The sequence below is a fragment of the Erithacus rubecula genome (assembly GCF_903797595.1).
Source record: "Erithacus rubecula genome assembly, chromosome: 20".
NCBI classification, from domain to species: Eukaryota; Metazoa; Chordata; class Aves; order Passeriformes; family Muscicapidae; genus Erithacus; species Erithacus rubecula.
This window is the reverse complement of record NC_136672.1, coordinates 2,680,961-2,694,607: the sequence shown is the minus strand read 5'-3', so window position 1 is coordinate 2,694,607 and position 13,647 is coordinate 2,680,961.

The following is a 13,647-nucleotide window of genomic DNA, read 5'->3' as shown; positions in this document are numbered from 1 at the left end:
TCTGAGCTGGACTAATTGCTGGGAAGAAGAGTAGAGACAAACTGGGATAAAGGAGAGAAAGGTCACAGAACAAGAAGAGAAAGAAGAGAGAACTAGTTTGGCTGAGATTTGCACTAGTTTGTTGAAATTTATTAGAGATATTGTGCCATAAAATCTTTAAAATTACCCATTCCTCTAAGTTAACTTCCCACTTTTCTCCTATTTCTAGTCAGCAGTGGCATGAGAGCTTTTTTTACCACTGGGGACAGGTTGTGAATGCAGTGCAGCAAATCCAGCCTGTGCTCTGCATGCAGCAGCATGAGAATGATACGTGTCAGTAATGCCAGAGAGTCTTTAATGGCATTAAATGTGTTTGTTTAGGGATTAGACAAAAATCCCCTCATCTTCCAACGGGGGGGAAAGCTCTTTGTTTTTTTCCCTCTAGAGGCTGCTCTGTGCCTGCTCAGCTGGAGTGGAGTCAATAAGCCACAGTCACTGGCAACTCAGCTCCAGCCTCTCCAGGGAAAAGCACTCAGCTGCTTTATCCCTGTTTGAAATCAGGAGTGTGGCAAACTGCACAGGGTTAGCTGTGCCCTGAGCCCAGGGCTGGCTGCCACCCCTCCTTCCAAACTCTCTGCCTGCTGGCTTTGCTTTGCTGCTGAACAAATTGCACCATTGTCTTTGTTTGTTTTTTCTCAGCTGGGCTTGGGTGATGTGGAAACCCCCTGGAGGAGCCTTCCCTCCAGAACTGGGCTTGTTCATGGGACTGCTTCCCATAACTCAGGGGATCAGCTTTGCTGGAAATCCCACCTCAGACTAGTGATCAGAGGGAATCCTTGCTTCCAAATGCAGCTGAAAATTCCCTGTGTGAAGTGTAGTGCTCTGCTCCTCACCTGCCTTAAAGGAAGTCTTTCCTTACTGGCAGCAGCAGAGAGATCAACTTCTCAGATAGAGCTCACAGATCTGCCAGGAAAATCAGACTTTTCTTTTTTCTCTTTCTCAAGAAGTCAGTGTTGTCCAAAGAAGAGAGGATTCTCAAGTGTAAAATCCTCCTCTCTGGCTCCTCAGTGGTTTTGCTGCAGGAGGGAGGGAGGATGCAGGTTTTAGCCAGGACACCTGGCACTGCTCCCTTGCTGGGCTGTGTCACTCCAGCAGCACCCACGCAGCTCTGGGAGGGATGGGCTGCTCAAGAAATGTCTCATTTTGTAGGAAAAGATATTAACAGGACCTTAGATGATCAGTTTTGTCAACAGAGATGATGCTCCCTCTCTCAAATGAGAGATCCTTAGAGCCCATTGGGGTTGTGATGATGGAGGCTGGAAGTATTTATATGATTCTTCTTTAAAAAGAAAATTTAAAAATAGCTTCCAGAATTCTGGTGTGTTGTCAAAAAATTACTTTCCCACCAAAATTACTCTTTTGACAAAAATAGCTGTTTCCCTTTCTGTTAATAGCAAACTCCCTTTTGCTAATAAGAAGCTGCTCATGCTCCATCCTTCCCCCATGTGTGCTGCTGTGATTGCACAGTCCTGGGATGCCTCTGCTCACATCAGTTTCTCTGCAATTTTCACCTGTTATGGCTCCTGTCAGCTCTAGATCATGCCTTAGGAGGTTTTACTGAGGATTGAGTACGTTTTGGGACATGCCTGTGTCATTGTTTGATGGAAACTGGGATCAGCAGTTTGTAGTAATAACCCTGCTATTGATTTGCTACAAGTACAGAGCTGGGAGCTGCTTTGATAAATCTGACTGGAGACAGCACAGCCTTCTCTTTCTGTCCTGATAGCAGCAAGCTGGAAAATCTCACCCCATTCACACTGAACCTTCTGGTTTGGTGGCTTGGGGTGCAGCTCTTTGACTGGGGTTGAGCTGTCCCTACCCATCCAGTACTGGGAGAAGTCAGATGTGCTGATTTTCTGGATTATTGTGCTATCATTCTGCCTCTGGCAGGAGAGGAAGAGTGAGGGTGGAAATGCATCCTCCTGGGTCTGGGGGATGCTCCAGAAGCACTGCTCTGCTCACCCCAGTGCAGACCTTGGGGCTGTCCAAGTCTCTCCCCTTGTGCTGGGCCAGATGTGCCCTCCTAATCCAAGTCAAAATGCTTCCAGCTCTCTGCAAGTGCTAATCCACTTGAAATCTCAAGCATCCAGAACCATTTTACTACCAACAAAGGGAACAAAGCAAGGGATTTGTGACTTGGTAGTGATGGCAGGCAAACCCTGGCAAAGTATCCCAGGCCAACTGGGGAACTGATTGCCTGCAGCTTCCAAACACAACACCTCATTCCATTGTTACCATCCTGCCTCTGCAGGAATTGTGGGCAGGAAAAGAGACCTCTCATGTTACTCCCAGCAAAATATGACCATGAAGGGCTTTTCTGCTGTGTTTTGTTGTGCCAATGCCATTAATGGATGTGTAAACACCTGCTGGCATAGATTTCCCAGTTTGCTGAGGTTGGAGCTCACGCTGCTAACTCGCCTCCCAGTCAGAAGTGCTCCCTTCATTAACCTCGTGCATCCACTAATTAGAGGGTCACTTGCAGGTCAGAGGTGTGCTCAGGCTCTGCTTCTTGGCTGGCTGCTGTATTATTACTGCAACTGTAAATGCCACATGTGGGAGAGTTGAAGAGTGTGTTTGGAAGGCTGGCTGTATAATTAGGGAGCATTTTCCCAAGGCAGAGTGTGCCAGCTGACATTCAAGTGGCAATAAAAAGTGGCTGGTTGTTGTTTTGTTTGTTTGTTTGTTTTTTTAATTCTTCCTTTGTAACACATTAGCTGTCAATGGAAAATTGTTGAATTGTTGCTGATTTTAACTAGTCTGAGATATTTGCTAGAGGACCAACAGCTTAGCAGCTCATCCATCTATCATCCATCCATCCATCCATCATTTCATCATCCATCCATCCATCCATCCATCCATCCATCCATCCATCCATCCATCCATCCATCCATCCCTGTAGCATCAAAGAATGGATTGGGTTGGAAGGGACCTTAAAGATCACCCCATTTCACCTCTCTGCCACGGTAGGGACACCTCCCACTGTCCCAGCTGCTCCAAGCCCCATTGTCCAGCCTGTCCTTGGACACTTCCAGGGATCCAGGGGCAGCCACAGCTTCTCTGGGCACCCTGTGCCAGGGCCTCCCCACCCTCAGGGTGAAGAATTTCTTCCAAACTTCTAGTTTAAGTCTCCCCTCTTTTAGCTTAAAACCACATCCTTTTTAAAACCTGTCCTATTTGCCCACTTTAAAAGTCACTCTCCATTTTTATAAACTCCCATCCAGGGCTCCATTTGGTTACAACTGCTCAGTGTGTGGGTGTGAGCAGCCACTTCCACCACTGTTTATGGCATGAGCCAAACCCTCCTTCAGGAGAACACACTCAGGAGTTTAGTGAATGAGTTCTTAAAAATGCAATTTCTCTGTCATTGATTGGCTCTCAGTTTTCTGCTCTCCATTTTCAAGCTCCTCACTCATCCACCCCATTGCAGAAGGATCTCTGGAGGTGTTAAGTGCTTGGCTGGAAGCTCAGAGAGCAGCATTGCTTCTCCTACCATGGGGTGACTCCAGCTAGTGGGGCTTTAAGTCAGCTATTAAATATTAAAGTGCTCTGACTTTGCTCTTGACATGGCATTAAGAACATTAAACTGCTTGGAAACAATTAGATGGTAGCTAAGCTTGTTCAGTAATTATGCACAAACTGTTGTGGCTGTATCCAGATGTTTCTGCTTTGTCAGATTTCCCTTCTGCATTGCAGGACTGGGAGGTCATCTGATAATTATCAAAGCTGTTAGAACATGTATTACCTGCTTCTTCTCCACCTTCAATATGTGTGACCAAATCAGGAGAATCCCTCAGAATATGCAGCTGAATAGCACTTGTTGGTCTCCATTAGTAATCAGAAAGTGTGTATAAATCAGAAATGTCCTTACTGACATTTTATTTTGCTTTTCAGTAGTGGAAGTGACTGTAAAAATTATACAGCAATAGAGAATTTGGCTCTTTGTGTTTCATCTGAAGCCTCCTAATGCCTGTAAAAATCCCTCTAAAAGCAGGGAAGAGAGAGAAGAGGGAGTTCAGAATTTTGGGAGGAGGAATGCATAAAATGCAGACAGAAAGGAGGCTGAAATATGAACATATGAGACACTCCAGGGAATCCCTGAGGTAGCTCAGGAAAGCTATGGATCCTGTTTAGTTTGTGAAATTAATTGAAAAAGGAAAGAAGTTTATATTCTGTGCTATTCCTGCACTGTTCTGTGCACAGCAAAATATCTTCAAAAACAAGAAAATCGAAAAAAAAAACCAAACCAAAACAAAAAAAGCCCAATAAAATTCCATTTGGTTTCAGGTCCTGGCCAAGGGCTCTGGAAAGTGCCCTGGTCCCCAGTGTGGAGCATCTCCCTGTCCCAGCAGGAGGGACACTCCTCACAGAATGGCAGCAGGGGAATTTGGGAGCCTGGGACAAAGGAGTGATTCAAAGGGGCAGGAAGGGAAGGCAGCTCAGGGTGTGGAGACACTTGCTCTGTCTCTCCTGTCTGGAGCTGATGTGTGGAGGAACAGGAGCAGCCCAGTGATGAGGAACAGGCTGTTCCCACGTCAGGCAGGAAGGGCAGGAAATCCCATGGGCAAGTCTGTGCTCTGTAATGATTTCCAGATGACATCCTATCCCAAATGTGCTGTGGTTGTCTGGATATGCATTCACACATTGAGAAGCTTCTACAGAAAATCAGAGAATCTCCTTTAAAGTCACACCTTGGCCTGAACCATGGGCCTTGCATGTAAAGATCCACATGGTGGCTTTGGCTTTCCCTCCAAGGGACATTCATGTTCAACCTGTGCAAAATGTGCTTTAGTTGATTGCAAAGAATTTATATTTTTGGCAAACCACCCCTGCAGCTGCCACACCACCAGATACCAACTGCAGAATGCCAAATGCACATCTCAGAGCCCTCCTGTGTCACTTACCCCTCTGACAGACACACGTGGGTTTAATCAGCTTGCAAGCAGTACCTGTTACAGCATCCTGCCTCTGGAGGGATTTCCAGTAGGAAATGTGAAATGGAAATGCTGACAAAGCTCAGATTCCCAGGGGCTCTCAGGGATTCATGCAGAGGTGCAGCCTTGAGCACTCCTTGACTCTGTGCAACTGCATCTCCTTGGAGCAAGGATGGGCACCCAGGAGGGTTTGAGGAGGGCTGTGCCTGTGGATGGATCCCTGGCACCTTCCTGATGCTGCACAGGGGGAGGAAAAGGCAGAGCAGATTATCCTGGGGCAGCCCAGTGACACTCCCTTTCTCTGAAGAGCTCTGACATGATATTTTCCTGGAGTTTCTTTATAAATTGTAATTTGAGCTTGAAGGTGATGGGGTAATCCCCTCAAGGAGTGTATTTGAGGGAATGCTGCACCAGATGGTGGAAATGCCCAGGATGGATTTATTCTCAGTGGTCTTTCTGCCCTGCAGTGTCTCCCTGGAAGTATTTACTACTTTCTTCACTTTTGACCTTGCACTTTCCAGGAACTCATCAGATGGAGGGTGAAGGAAAGGAAGAGGGGGTAATGATCAGAGTGTTTTCATGATGGTTCCTGTGGTGCAGTTTTGACATCTGACCTGGTCCCACTAAGCTCAGCTCTAGGCTTAGTGCCTTCTAGGAGTGACCCCAAAACCTCAGAGAGTGATTCCATGGTTTGTGTGCCCTCCTGCCAACATCTCCCACTGCCCCACACAGTTCAGGGACTAGACAGAAAGGTGCTGCCAGGTGCCAGCAGGGCTGGGTCCTGCTGGAACATGCTGAGGACTCTTTTCAGAGCTGGATGTGTGCTGAGAGAAGCAGCTCTATGATTGAGAGAGAAAAAACAGGCTAATGCTGGGATGGAAAAGGATGCCTTGAAGGCACCTTCATTTATTTCACACTGCTGCTGATGCCAGCTGGAGATTACAGTGCCAGCTGGGACTGGCTCCTGCAGCACTCCTGGAACACAGAGGAGATGTTGGCTCCTCCTCTGGGGTTTGTTCTCTTTTCTGATGAAGTTGTTCTGCTCTCCACACCTGGGTGTTGACTGCAGTGCTCTGGGCACTCTCTGGTTGTGGAGTGGAAAATATGCCCTAAATCACCTTCCCCTGTCCAGGGTGTATCAGAGATTTGGGCACAAGGGATGTCCCTGGATCCCACAGGGAATCCCTTTATGCTCCAGAGTTTCTCCTTTCCTCCAAAGGGCCACTCTTCCTGCATTTAAGAGCTGAGACTGACAGTCAGCAGAATGAAAATAAAAAGGAAAATAAAGGAAAAACTTGAAGGAATTGCATTAGAGCTTTGGGATGTAGATGATCTTTGTGTCTAATGATTACATGGTATAAATGTGTAATTGCAGTGTTGGTATCAGCATCAATATTAATATTTCTAATCACATCTCATTGGCCTTAAAACTGTGACATTAGTGCACGGAGAGCTGGTGGAGAAGCCATCTGGGTTTTACTTTCCCTGTATGACAATTTTCTTTTGGGAAAGATGACACAGCAGACAGACAGACCAGGATGAGGAGGGGGTTGCAGCCTCCCTTGGCATGGCTGGGGTCCCTGTGAAGTCTGGCCTGTGGGTCCATCCTTTTTTCCACATCTCTTCAAATTCCATCCCACCTGCAGCAGTGACCCCCACGGCTCCCCAGACAAGCACAGAAACCTGGTTTATCATGAACCCAACACTGCACACCTTTTCACAGGTACTGCTCACACCAACCCCAACCCTTCAGGCAGGTGCCATTTTGCAGCAAAGCCTTCCATGAAATCCTGCTTCCACTGAGGCTCCAAAGGGAAACATCTCTGTGCTCAGCTGGTTTAAAGAGCACATGAAGCTTTTGGCTTTGGTTCAATGCCAGACTAAAGGTCTTCTACCTTATAAACTATCAGAGCTAGGAAGATTTGCTCTATAAGTGGCTCCATATGCATATGCACTGCATATATATACATTATGGATTTGCTTATGTCATGGAGCACTTCAAATATCCCTTAGTAAAGTAACAGACCCCAAGGTAGCTGTATTTGCTGGCAGAAAGTTGTTCTGTGCTTTGGAGCCATGGGAACATTGGAGCTCCTAAAGATTTCTTCTTTTTCCTAAGGTTTCCACTGTGAGTATTTCAAACTGCAGGACATCCTGGATCCTATTGCATGAAGGGATGCAGCCATGGTCCTCTGAACCTGACAGAAGCAGAAATGGGAATTTCTTGAAGAGAATGTGGAATGAGCTGGCTTTGGAGGTCAATGAGCTGCAGGGGGAAGGTCTCTGATGAGCAGATAGAAATTGCTTCTGAGCTTTGTTTCCAAGGGCTGGGAGCTGAGATGGCTGGCAGGGTCACAGCTTTCCAGCAGGAAGCTGTTGTTGTTGGTCAGAGAGGTGTTTCCAGCTGTGAGTGATCCTTTGCTTTGCAACACACCCCTGGCTCCTGGTTGGGGATGCAGCTGAGCTATAAAGGTGTTTTTTTTTGTTGGCTACACCCCAAACACCAGGCTACAAGGTGGGACTCCTGTCTTAATCCAAAAAGAAGACTCAGGGCTCCAGACTGTTGCTTGGCTCCCTAGGAATTTCCTAGAGGAGCTCACCTGGTTCCCAGTGAACCAAGTGAGGAAATAAAAGTTTGATTTGTAGTTATTTAACACCGTTCTATCCCCAGATGGCCTTTGGGATAGGATCCTTATGGATCCTTCCCATGAGACTGGACAACAGGGATAGTGTCTCAAAAACCCTTTGCTCAAGATGTCCAACCTTTTTGTCTCTCCTGGCTGAAACCAGACAATAAATATGTGCCTGGTTCTGCCCCAGCAACTGCAAACAAAGATTGACTGCCAAGCTGCAAGCACCTCTCTGCTCTGAATTTAGCTTTCAATTCTCCCTTAATTTATTATTTGCAGTTAATTTAATCCATATTGACCTGCCTCAAAGAGAAAAAAGCTCTAGATTTGGTGAAAAATAATCTATTTTTAATTATTTCTGATGTAGAACACTAGCCCATAAATAAATTCCACTGCTACCCAGTGGTTTTTTTTGCCATCAGAACTGTCTTGCTGGAATCAATAAACAGTTGATTAAAAACCTTGTTATTTAATATATTCAGTAACCCTAATCTATTCATTAGAAACTTAATCACTTTCATGTCACCAGCTGCTGTGATGGAGAAAAGAGCTGTAGCTAATTATTAGCAATTTTACAAAGCTAATATTGAATTTCTAATGGGTCCTCTGTGGCCTCTATTTCAAGCACTTTGTATATCCCACAAACATGTGTTCTGGCTCTGGGCAGGGCCAAGCACCTCAGGCTTCCAGCCCTGTGGATAAACCTGGGCTTAGCAACCAACTTTGGTTATTTTGTGAGTGGAACATGAGTTCACAGGGCTGGCCCCTGGCCAGGTCACCCACTGGCCCAGTGGCCATGGGACAGGGAGCTGCTGATGCCTTTTTCTGGCTTACCTAGAGACAAAGGCCAGATAAAGTCAAAAAGATAAAAGTGGATATATTTAATGAAAGCCTTCAGGTACCTTAAGGGCAGACAAAGCCTCCCCAGGGGGCTACACCCAAAATGAACAATTGTCACAAGTGTTTCAGACAGAAATAAGTTTGGTCCATTTGCATAACAAGGGTTAATTCTCCAATTACAGCTTCAGGTGATGAAGTCATATTCCCCTGGTTTGCCTCATCCCCCAATTCACTTTTGTTTATACTTTTTGGGGCCTGAGGCTGTGGTGTGTCCTTGCATCACTGGCTGAGAAGGATTGTTTTGTCTGCCCAAGATGTGAAGACAGTAACCTGCACCCCGAGTTCAGAGTTATGCACCAATGCAGGCAGCATCTGATAAACAGAAAGGCTAAATAGTAAATCTGATAAATAGTAAGGCATCAGTGGGACAAGGACCCACTGGCCATGGGATAGGGAGTCCTGTGCCCTGACCACTCATCTGAACCCAGCTATGCTCTGTGTGTCCTTTCTGAGGGATGGGATCAAGGGGAGACAACTGAAAAAGGCATTGAGGGGTTGAAATATATGCAGGGAAGAGAATGGAGCTGAGGAAGGGGCTGGAGCACCAGGAGGGGCTGGGGGAACTGGAAAGGGTCTCAACCTGGAGAAAAGGTGGCTCAGGGGGAACTTGTGGCTCTGCACAAGTCCCTGACAGGAGGGGACAGCCAGGGGGATTTGCTTCAGGGAAGAGGGACAGGAGGAGAGAGAACAGCCTCAGGCTGGGCCAGGGGAGGCTCAGGGTGGACATTGGGAAAAATTCCTTCACTGGAAGGGTGGTGAAACTTTGGGACAGCCTGGTGGTACAATCACCATCCCTAGAAGTGCTCAAGAAATGCAGATGTGGCACTTTGGGACATGTTTTAGTGGTGGGCCTGACATGCTGGATCAACAGGTGGGCTCTGAAGGATCTCAGAGGATTTCTTAACAATTGTAATATTCTGTGATAACTCACTGGGGATGAGGGAGAAGCCTGGAGGGTGTGGGCAGCTGGTTGGTGTGACCTGTGCACTGCCCAGCTTGTTTTTTTTGGCTGTTCAGTTGGTTTTGTTCTTTGATACCAGAGCTGCTGTTTGGCAGTGTGGTGATGGAAGCAGAGAGCCAGCTCTGGGTGACACAAAGCTGGATTTTCTTCAGGGCTGCATTAACTTTAAAGCCACTCACCTGTCTGAATTGTTTGCACCTGCTAGCACTGGTCATATCCTTATTTTTGACAGCAGCTGAGGTGGCTCCTGGAGAAGACACCTCCTCCCCTTAGGACCCTGAAATGGGTGCAGGGGCAGAGCAAGGCTAAATCACACGAGGCTGCAGCAGGGGCTGGTGCCACTTGGAGCCATTTGATTTGCAAAATAATTGCATTAAACCTTTGTGGAACCAAGTAAAATTTCCTGTGGGTGAGATGCAAGGAATAAATCCTGGGCAGGAGCTTTGCAAAGAGCATTCCTGCACTCAGTGCTGGGCTGGGAGTGCAGGAGGGGATGGGAAGAACAGAGCCAGGGCTGGGGGTGGGTTATGGGGCTGAGGGTCTTTCTCTTTGAGGGGAGATGGTTGCAAACCTCTGTGCTGTGGGATTCTTGCTGTCTGTGCTCAGTGCCCATCCCTGAGCTGACACAGGGCTGGGCTGGGCCTGGCTGGCTGCTCCAAACTCTTCTGGGCTGCCTCCTGTGGCCTCCATATTTCTGGTCTTTGCAGCACTTTCTGCACCAGATCATAATTAAATATGCCACAGGCAGTAGTTTGAGAGGTTTAATAGTTTGATGTCCTTTGCTTTCCTGTTCCTGCCCTGATGGTGCAAGCTCTTGGACTCAGTTCAACAGGGAAAACAACAGCACAGGACTGAAGGTGTCAGAGCCCCAAGGGAGATGCAGGGAGAGGAGAATCCAGTGATGTTTTTCTGCAGTCCCCAGCCCTGAGCTCTGCACAGGCAATGTCTCCACCTCACCAGGCTCCTTACTGAGGTGCTCAGGTCTGCAAACTGCCTGTGCAGGTTTTGTGAGGATGGAACTCGTGGCATTATCTCTCTCTACAGAGCCCCTTCAAACTGCCCTGAGGGTGGAGAAAGGCTTGAAATATTCTGTGTTTGCACACTGGGGTTGTGGCACCTCAAAACCCTGCAGAGCCCTGGAGCCAGCTACCCTGGAGGAGTGACCCAGCAGAGAGCAGAGGGGCCTGGATCCCCCTGAGGGCCACGAAAAGCAGCAGCAGCACTTGAGGAATCCTCTGTGCCATCAGCAGCAGCCTGTGCTCTCTCAGAAGGGTGTTGCTGAGAGGTGGCTGAACACAAACACTTCCTCCCTTGGGCTTCATCTCTCTGCCTCGGGAGGGATGTGCCAGATGGAAGGAAACAAATACACAAACATACATGTAAACTCTTCCAGAACAGCTTCATATCCTCATTTTTGAAAATATGTGATCAAGCTTGTTTTATGGCCTTGGCAAACTCCTGGTGGCATCTGGCTGAGCTAAATATTGCACTTAATAGTCCAAGGCAGCAGTGACTGCAGAGCTGGCTGCCTTTCACGTGTGTTTACAAATGTGCTGTAGCATTTCCATGGAAATTAGCACAGAGCCTTAACAACAAAACAGGGATGGAGAACAAAGAGAAATCTCTTGGCCTCTGCTGTTTGTGTGGGTTTCAATTGGTGTGTCTGCCTATGGCCCTGTGCACAGCACTCTCTGCTGCTCCTGGCTGTTAGTATTGCTGGGGTTTACATTCCAAAACCTCCAACCTCCCAGAATGTTTTCTCCTTATATATCAGATATTAGTCAGAGGAAGCATTGGCAAGAGGTGTAACCTGGACTCTTGTAAGTTAGTCTGAAATAGGAGGCTTTTGCCCTATTGTGTGACATTGTGATCCATGAAGTTGTACAATGGTAACAGTGAAAAGGTATTCAGAGGATAGAATTTGCCAGCTTGCCAAACAGACTAGTTAGTGAGCATGTTTTTGATTTCAGAGGTTTGAAGGAACCTCTTTGTCAGTTCTTGGCACAGTGTCTCTGACAGGGAGCCCAGGGCTCAGGAGTCTGTCTCCAGCACCCAGCAGCTCTTCCTGGACTACAGCTCCACTCTGTTGGGTAGGGAATTTCAAACACTTCTTGTTTTTGCTTGAATCTGAATGAAACAAAGAAAAGGAGTATAAAAATTGTCCAGAAAACAAAATTGCTTCCTCCAGACAGTTCCAAGGAGTGCAGCATGGTGCAGGGTTTGCTGTGGGTGTGAAATGTTGCCCTGGTTTCAGCTGCAGAACTGGGAGCAGCTCCAGGGTGCAGGGCCAGGTGTTGCTCTGTTTGCAGAGTGCCTGGGCTGCTGACACAGGGACCCCTTCTCCTCCTGGCATGCCCCCTGTCCCTGAGCCCCTGCTGGGTGGTGGCTGCCAGCATGGGCATGGGGAAGGGCACCTGAGTCCCCAGCAGTGGCTGAGCAGCCTTTGCCTTCTGAGCTTTCCTGCAAGGAGCACAAAGCTGCTCTGAGGATGTCTGGAAATGCTCTGAGGTGGGATGCAGAGGGCATGCCAGTGTCACCTGGCATTTTTCTCAGGCCATGAGTGCCTCTGGTGGCACTGGGCAGTGGGACAGTGGCAGCTGGGCCAGTCCCTGCCCAGGGATGTGGGCTCTTGTGGCTGCCACAGACCAGAGACACGTGCAGAGAGCACAGATCCCATTCAGTCATGTGCTGGCAGCTGTCCCAGATTCCAGTGAGCCCAAAGCTGAGGAGGAGCCATCAGAAGAGGTTTTGAGGTGTGCACCCACACCCCACGTGCAATTAATTGCACCTGGCCTAGATCATCAGTTCATGTAAATGGGCAAAGCTCCATAGCAATCCTCTGAGTCTTTGCATCTGCAGATGATGTATTATTGAATTATGCTCGATTAGCTGTTTTTCTGTTGCTTAACAGAAAGCAAATCTCAGCATAAATGAGATTAGTATGTGCCCTCCATGTACGCCAGCTCTTGCTCCCAAGAATTTAACATTCTTAATAGAATGATTTTTTTAAAGAGGGGGGTGGGGGGGAAAGACTCTTTGAGGCTCGTCTTTCATTTGCCAGATTATCTGAACATTAAATTAAGCAAGTATGGAAATTCAAAATATAGCTGCTCTACAACATGTGCTGACACTGGCATAACAATATTGGTAATCCCCCTTGACAGCCATTACAGCTTAATGCTCAAAGAAAATGAACTACTTATTTTCTTTACACCATATACACAGTGTCTCCAAATCTTTGCCTGTCTTCCAGCCAAGATGACTCCTTGAATTAATCTCTCCCAGGTACCAGCTGTGTTTGTCTCATCCTGCTGAGCAGCAGCTGATGGCTTTGGGGCTGTGTCACCTTGACAGCTCAGAAAATCCCCAGCTGCTCCTGAGGACTTCATTGGGATTTTCCCATGTGGGAGAGGTCCTCAGACATTCTGAACTTGGGTCATGCCAGGGGCACCCCTCACATCTTGTAGGGTCTTGTCCTGTCATCTTTTTGTTGTGCTTTGTCTCAGCTCAGCTGAAGGAGGTGTGGAATCCAGTCATGAACCTTGTGGGTGTGTTAGGTGTGGATGAGTTTCCCTTCTGCCTGTTTTAAAGTTGTGCCCTCCAGGATTTGGTCTTTGAATGATGCAAATCTGCAGCTTGACAGTGAAAGCATCAAGTTTTGCTCAGCTTTGAAAGGGTTGTTGAAGAAAAGACAAGTTGTGCTTATTGGAGATGGCAACTGAGCCTGTTTCTTGTGCTGAAATTTGGATCCTTGTCCATTTTTTCTTTGATAAGAGAAACTGTTCTGACTTCAAGCATCACCTTGTCCTCAGTGCCTTTGGGAAGGATCCAGAGGACTTGCTTAGGAAACCTCTTTTGGGATTATAAGGACAGTTAAGCTATTTTTTGGCCAGGTCTCTGGATTCCAGCAGATCCCATCAGAATGGTCTGGGAATGCCTGGGGACTTCTGTTAGAAAAATAACAGACCACAGAGAGCTCACTGGAGAGCTTTAAGGGCTTGGAGGAACAAGTGGTTGTGGATGCAGGGACTTTCAGATGTACCTTTGTGAAAGAAGGTGCTAAATTCCACCAAAGTCCAACTTAAACTCCAAAGCCCAGTATTTGGTAGCAGAAGAGGTTTTTAGTGAAAGGCTGTCTTTGGGAGTGGAGGGAGTCTCACCAGCTTTAACCCCCTGATCTCAGGTA